The following is a 7,869-nucleotide window of genomic DNA, read 5'->3' as shown; positions in this document are numbered from 1 at the left end:
CGGTCTGCTTAAAGAGGATGGGGAATGTGTGAAGCCTGCTACAGTGTCAGACACGCCGTGCCTCCAACGGCAGTTGGATGAAGGATGTAAGTAAAAAGGAGATGGGAATAATCAGTGTTTTTTAAATTGGGAATAAGGTAAAAGGTATAACTCACTGAAATAAGGAACACAAAATAAAGTTAGGAGAGAATGTTTGCTTTAATGGTAGACCTATTTATTTGAGATACAGGTAAATATACACGCACACATTCATGCATGCATATATATATATACATATACATATGTGTGTGTGTGTGTGTAGCAAATGCACATTTGAAGGTCAATTTGAAATATGTTATGAAATACCCAGAAGTTGTCAAACTAAAGAGTGCTGCTGAAATGATACTGGAAACTATGATTATGTAGGTAAAAAATGTAAAGTTACACAAGAAAGCTAAGGTTTGAATCTGGAGCAATTGCAATATCCATGATATAGGCCAAGAAGAGAAACCTTCAAAGGACATTGAAAAAGTAATTGAAGAATTAGGAGAAGAACTAAGAATTTTTTTTTCTATCACAGATATTAAAGAATTGCCGTGAGAAGTGAATTTGCCAAAAACGTCAAGTGTCATTTTGGAAGGAGACACAGCAATGTCTCAGAGTCCACTCATCTTTGACTAGCAGTGTAGTTTGTGGGAGAGCTCAGTGAATGCCTTTCTGCAGTGATGGCAAATGCCATTTCAGGTTTTCAGCAATCAAAAATCAAGCAAAAGCAATCATTATTATGCACTTCAGTAGTGCTATGAACAAGATGTGTGTGTTCCATGAAATCCATATAAAGAAATCCTGCCTTCTGATGTGATAGCACTAGGTGGTTTGGCCCTTTAAGAGGTGATTAAGCCATGTGGTTGAATAAAATCAATGTCTTTATTAAAAAGACCCCAGAGGATTTTCTCACTCCTTCCACTGTGTGAGGATGCAGTGAGAAGGTGACCATCTGTGAATAAAACAGTGGCTTCTAACCAGACATCAAATTTGCCTGTGTCTTGATCTTGGACTTTTCACTCCCCAGAACTGTGGAAAAGACACGTTTGTCATTTAAGATACCCAGTTTATGGTCATTTTGTTATAGTAGCCCAATGGACTGAAGCATATTAAAGAAAAATAGACAGTGAAGGTATAGGGAACCCTGAGCTAGAACCAATTCAAAGTCCTATAATCAGGGTGTGGAAAGATTTCTGAAACATTACATATTTACAAATAAAGTGAAAGGTTGATATGATTGCTTTAAAATTAAAGAGTTATGTATTCTAGTAGTGCTATGAGTAAAGTAAAAAGGCATGTCCAATCCTTGAAGGAGGTACAAGTAAGGAAAATGTTCAAAGTTGTTTTGTATTTAAAGGACATGTATAAGTAGATAATAAATATAAGTTTTCACAAAATCCTAGATATAAACAGTCAATTTACAATTGAAGAAGTGCCAGAATATATTCAAATATTTCCAACATTTAAAAGTTTTGCAACGTCCATCCAGAAAAAGTCCAGCCATTGGTAATATAATAAGAATGGTTTGGGCGACATCTATGTAAACTGGCAGCCGAGGAGAGTGACTGGAATGTGCATGTGTGAACAGTGATGACTTCACTGTACTAGTCAGTGGGGGTGGTAGATGCTGTTGAGTGAGCATGTGTCCTGTGTGGCTGTCACATTCAAAATGACTGAGTGAGAACAGTAACGAATCTGCATCAGATTTCACATTAAGCTTGAACACTCCTCCACAGAAACTATTTGGATGATTTTAGAAGCCCGAGGCTATGAGCAACTGGTGATCAGTAGCTTTAAAACAACAGCGTACCCACTCTGCATCACGTCTTGTGCAGAGTTTTATGGTGACACATTAAATCACCGAGGTGACTCAGCCCTTTTACAGCCTAGATTTGGTGTCCTGAATCTCCTGGCTTTCCCCACACTAAAATCACCTTTGAATGGGAAGAGATTTCAGACAGTTGATGAGATTCAGGAAAATACAATAGGGCAGCTGACGGTGATTGGGAGAAATGCAGGAGGTCCCAAGGTGCCTCCTTTGAAGGGGACTGAGGCATCATTGTCCTGTGTACAATGTTTCTTATATGTTGTATCTTCTTTAATCAATGTCTCTATTTTTCATAGTACATGGCTGGATATCGTCTGGGCAGACCTCATATATCCATTAAGTGACAGATTTAAATATCAAAAAAATACCAAACATTTAGAAGATACAATTAAATGAAAATCAAATCTTGGAAGTAGGTTAGATCTTTGATTAGTATGCATATGATTTGACAGTCTGATCTTTTGTGTCACACAGAGTCTAAGCACCAACCGTACTGTCACCGGACCCTTGCCTCTAGGGAAAAACTGGCTGCAGTGTCAGCCCCTGGGGTCCTCAGGCTGTAATGCATTTTTTAATGAAAAGTGCACCCTCCTCTGACTTCTTCCAATTCCCTGTTATGCTCCCTTGTCAGTTACTTTTATGGCACTTTCTTATATAAATCGCCTGCGTATGAATTTTTATCTCAGCATCTGTTTTTCAAAAAACTGACCTTCTATAAGCTATACATTACCTAGTGAGATATTTAAACTTTAATAGACTTTTATGCATACAAAAAGGGAAGCCATTGAAGGATTTGAGATAGAAGAAGAATTCCTAAAATGATGAGAAATGAGCCATGATGCATGCCTTGAAGAAGAAATGACCACTTTTCCTTTCATTATTGATTTTTGGACCTTGTTTCGTTTATCTTTTCAGTTCTTCATTTTATGCACTGCAGTGTTTCTGAAGCCCAATAATATAAACACTGAGTTTGAAAGACAATTCAATTTTTATAAGGAGCAGCACTTTAAATGTGTTAAGATCAAACAAATAAAGTAGGCGATGATCAGAAAACATTTCTTCTGGGTAGTATTCTATAAATGGCAATATATACATTAAATATGAAATCCTGCGAATTACCAATTGAAAGAACCAATTAAGCTAGGGAAAATTTGAAGAGTTATAAAAACAAATCAGTGCCATAATGATTGTTAGAACATCAGTTCATTGCTCCAGATACTTTAGAGACATCTCAGGCCTAATCGAGACAAAATAACTTCCCAATTCAATTTGATCCAGCATCTCATTCATTATGTCTGATTAAGTGACAGTGGGTGCAAAGACACAAAATTCAAAGGGGATCCCCAAAATGGAATTATAATGATCTTCTGGAGGGTGGGCCCCTTATAGTACAGGCTTCCTCGATAGGTGAGTATTATAGGAGCCCATCTAGATCAGTGTACTAGCTGGTGTTGTTGTGAGAGGATGCATTCAGCTTCAGTGAATACCTTTTGAAGACTTTCAGCACATTTGCCCATTTCACAGTGGGTAATTTATGAGCATACCCACAGCACTGAGTGTTCATCAGTTTCTGATCTAAACAGCATGACCCCAAGCCCCACCCTACCTATTCACCCCATCTTGCCCTGAGTGACTTTCTTTTTGGTTTTATCAGATGAAAAAATGTCCTAAAAGTGAAACATTTGTCAATGTGGAAAAGATAAAACAAAAACTGCAGAAGCATTGAAAGGCATCAAAACCAATGAGGTCAAAAACTGTTTTGAGCAGTGGAAAAAAGGTCTCAGTAGGTGTATTGCATCAGATGGAAAGTACCTAGCAGGTAACTGAAGTCTAAACATGTGAGAATAAATACACAATTTTTATATGTAAATTCTGTTTTTTGCATCACACCTTAGATGAAGGATAGAAACAAAAATATATTCAGGAAGTAATTTTATATTAAGAATTTGTTAAGGTCTGTTATTTATTTACAACCTGGGATATGAAAATAAAAATTATTTAAATCTAATTTATAAAGACCTATGGACTGTCTCCTATAATAGATTAATAAGAAAATTTTAAGTCTTGGATAATAAACGTTTGTCTAAAATATTCTTGAACAGAAGAACAAATTTTTGTATATTAATTGTTTAATGCTACTGCCAATTCAATTAACTCACGTATATCTCTGCTAAAACTGACAAATGTAATTTAATTAAATTTCAGCATAACACTTTCAACAAGAAAGCATAAGAAAACATGTGCCTATTTGAAATAATAAGATGAAATGATTGAAATAAAATGAGACCAGTTATACAAAGGCAACATAGCTTGTTGAAAAGTAAAGAATATAAATATATTCTGTCTGGGTTCAATTCTTAGATCTGATATTTAATAGCAGTATGATCGTGGGTAAGGCACCGAACTATATGTCATTTTTCCATTCTCCAGAGCAGAGATAATCACCGTATCTGCCTCACAGGGTGGTTGAGGACACTACAGATAAAGCCTTTAACAGAGTATATGGATCATATGTAAAACACTTAAAATGGGGCTGTTACAGAGCAAAGCACCATCTAAGTGCTTATTCCTGAATAATAACTGAGGAATAAGACAATGGGTAGAAAACGGTATTTAAAAATGTTTAGAGCCCTGGCTGGTGTAGCTCAGTGGATTGAGCACGGGCCTGTGACTCAGACGATCGCGGTTCGATTCTCAGTCAGGGCACATGCCTGGGTTGCAGGCCAGTTCCCTGCAGGCCAATTCCCAGCAGGGGACGCACGAAAGGCAACCATACATTGTTGTTTCTCTCCCTCTCTCCTTCCCTTCCCCTCTAAAGATAAATAAATAAAATCTTAAACAAATGTTTAAATAACACATAGGTAAAATATGCTAGTACTTAAGTTAGGACACTAAAAATGTCAGGCCTTTAATATTGCCTTCTCATTAAGCAAATAAATGTACTTGTAAATATCTGATTATTTTTCTTTTAGACTTGCTCACTTTTGTCACCAGCATTTTAAAATGCTTATGTAGGAATATTGCTTCAAAATATTTATGAGATAATATGTCCACCTAAGCAAATTAATTTGTTAATACCTACGAGAAATATAAAAATGAGAACTGTTAATATCAATTGCTACATTAATTAAACTACTAATTCTGTTATGAAATTCGGAATTTCATAAATATTACTAAAATTCTGTTATGTTTCTGACCCTGCAATACTCAGAGGAAATACACAAGTGAATGGGACAGACTTTCTACTGTTGCACAAGCCCACCAACCTACCAGATGATGGAGACACTTTTGGTTCCCACGTGGTCTGGTAGGGTTTTCTCCAGGGAAACAAAGACATGGACCCCTTCCCCTTGCAGTTGGAACCAAGTATGGCGTTGCATAACTGAACATGATTACACTGAATTTCGTTAAGTTCTACATATGAACTGTTATTTGTCTACTATAAAATGGACTGTGAAACATTTAAGAGCTTCATAAAAACACACCCATCGTATATATTGTAGGGGTCCTTATTTAGAAGCACCACAGGCATTTTGAACAAAATATGAAATGTCTGTCAGCAGATTGGCCTTGATTTAATTTCAGAATTCATTCTATCGTATTTACTGCAATGAAAGGTTAACTTCTCTACTGATATTACTAAATGTGAACACAGAGGGAACCCACCTCTCTGCATTTTCATATCTGTGAAATACTGATAGGTAAATAGACATAACTGCCAAGGTTTTATTATAAGCTGCAGTGCCTGGAAGATACGTGAAGTAGGCATTCACTATGCGAAGGCTAGTACTTACATTGTTGCATTCTTACTATTGTTAGGAGCGCATTAAACTTAACAGTAAAAGCCGTGCAAAAATAAAATTTTATTCTTTATCATATTGTTCTTTTCTGGAAATAATGGCAACCTGTCATAAACCAATGTCCTTCGGAAGTTACTTATTATAAGATGAATAATAAATACAAATCTTCTGGGACTGGACAGAAGCCCGTAAAACGTGGTGTTTTGCTTTGGGTGTACTCATGAATTACTCAGAAAATCTTAGGAATGTTATTTACAATCATTCCAAATGAATAGATGTATGTATGTATATATATAGTCTTTACATAAAAATGTCATCGAGCCAAGGTTAAAAAACATAAACACACATATACACATATATGAGGTTGGTCCAGAAAAAGTCCAGCCATTTTTAGTACAACAAGAATGGTTTGTGTGACATCACTTTAACCTGGTAACCAAGGAGACTGGATTAGAATGTGCACGTGTGAGCAATGACGACTTCACTGTACTAGTCAGTGGGGGCGGGAGACGCCAGTGAATGAGCATGTGTACTGTGTGGCCGTCACATTCAAATGATTGCATGAGTAGAGCAACCAATCTGCATGAAATTCTGAGATAAGCTTGAACATTTCTCTGCAGAAACTATTTGGATAACTCAGAAGGCCACAGCTGTGGGCAACTGGTGATTGGCAGCTTCATCATGACAATGCACCAACTCATGAATTACGTCTCTTGTAGTTTTTTTGGTAAAACATGAAATCACCCAGGTAATTCAGCACCCTTAGAGCCCAGATTTAGTGTCTTGCAACTTCTGCCTTTTTCCAAATCTAAAATCACCTTTGGAAGGAAAGAGATTTCAGACTAACAATGAGATTCAGGAAAATATAACAGGGCAGCTGGTGATATTAATTTTTAATAAGCTGGCAAATATTAATTTTTTATCTTGATTTTATTGTCATGTGTTTTTAGTATTTATTTATTTAGTTAGTTAATGTAGTTAAATATATTTATTTAGTTAATGTAGTTAAATTTATTAATAAATGTTCTAATGTTTATTAATGTCTTCTTTGGAATAAAATGCTGCTGCATTTTATACTATAGATTCTTAGAATGCTAATAAATAACTGGTTGAAATTTCACTGGTTGAAATTTTCTAGTGTTGTATGAAAGGAGAGAAGGTAGCACTCCCCTTGACAAGGATGGAAGAGGCCCTTGGGCCTAACAACATGCATACGGTTAAGGCATTGCCACCTACTTTATGGCATCTAACCACTGTTTTTCAAAACAAACAAGCAAGCAAAATATGACCAATGACTCTCAAATACGGAACAGGCTGACAGGTGCCAGAGGGGAGAGAATCATAGGGGAAAAGAGGATGGACTCACATGAACAAGTATAAAGGACACATGGACACTAACTAAGGTGGGGGTGGAAATGAGAGGGAGGTGGGGAGCACTGGGCAGGAGCAGGGCTGGGAATATGAGACAGAAAACTGTACTTGAAAAAAAATTAAATAAAAATAAAAATAAAAATAATATAGGTTAAGAAATGCAAATATATTCACCAACAAAACAAAACAAAACAACAATGGCCAAGGGACAAATTCTCTCTAAACCATTTTCACAAATCTTTCAAAGAGTATGGACAGTTTTAACAATACCGATATTACAGATGGATACCTCAGAACTGAAAAAGCCATGACACAGAAACACATGGAAGTGTTTTGAGAGTGAATCCTTACTCTCTTACCAAAAAGACCAAAGAAAGTAAAGTCAGAAATTAAAGTGATTGATTTGAAAAGTTGTCTTCAAAATAGCCATACTGTTTGGTCATCCTTATACTACTTTCTGTATTCCTACTGCCCAGTGGCACAATATTTCCCGATCTGAAGACAAACAAAGATCCTCCAGGTAAACTTTCTCAGAAGAGCTAGAGCCCTCAGAGTGAGCCTTGGTCTCACCCAAACCCAGTGTGTTTGGCTCTTGATGACTTGGGATGAAGCTGTGAGAGAGAAAACCCACATTCTTGCCTCTCATCTGTTTACCATAAATTTTGAATTACTAGTCCAAATACAGTAGCTACTTACAAAAAGAACTGCAATAGATCTCAATCATAACAGGATAGTAAAAGTAGAGAAAACATATTGATAGAAGTCAATCCCTAATTTTATTTATAAATAACCATGAGTGGAGCCAAGAAGAGATACACTCAAGATGTAAAGAAAAGTTTTGGAAAA

The 7,869-nt window shown here is 36.3% G+C and overlaps 1 non-coding gene across 1 annotated transcript; it reads left to right on the top strand.

Annotated features, from left to right (window-relative positions):
- The first annotated feature begins 6,789 nt into the window (after positions 1 to 6,789).
- Positions 6,790 to 6,914, top strand: LOC118994569 (U6atac minor spliceosomal RNA). Its single transcript, XR_005068087.1, has one exon. It is a non-coding gene; the product is annotated as a U6atac minor spliceosomal RNA (small nuclear RNA).
- The last annotated feature ends 955 nt before the right edge of the window (positions 6,915 to 7,869 follow it).

Source organism: Sturnira hondurensis, unplaced genomic scaffold (genome assembly GCF_014824575.4).
Source record: "Sturnira hondurensis isolate 20B ecotype Veracruz unplaced genomic scaffold, ASM1482457v3 Scaffold0000880, whole genome shotgun sequence".
NCBI classification, from domain to species: Eukaryota; Metazoa; Chordata; class Mammalia; order Chiroptera; family Phyllostomidae; genus Sturnira; species Sturnira hondurensis.
The sequence above is the reverse complement of the archived record's forward strand: the minus strand, read 5'-3'. Positions and strand labels throughout refer to the sequence as shown.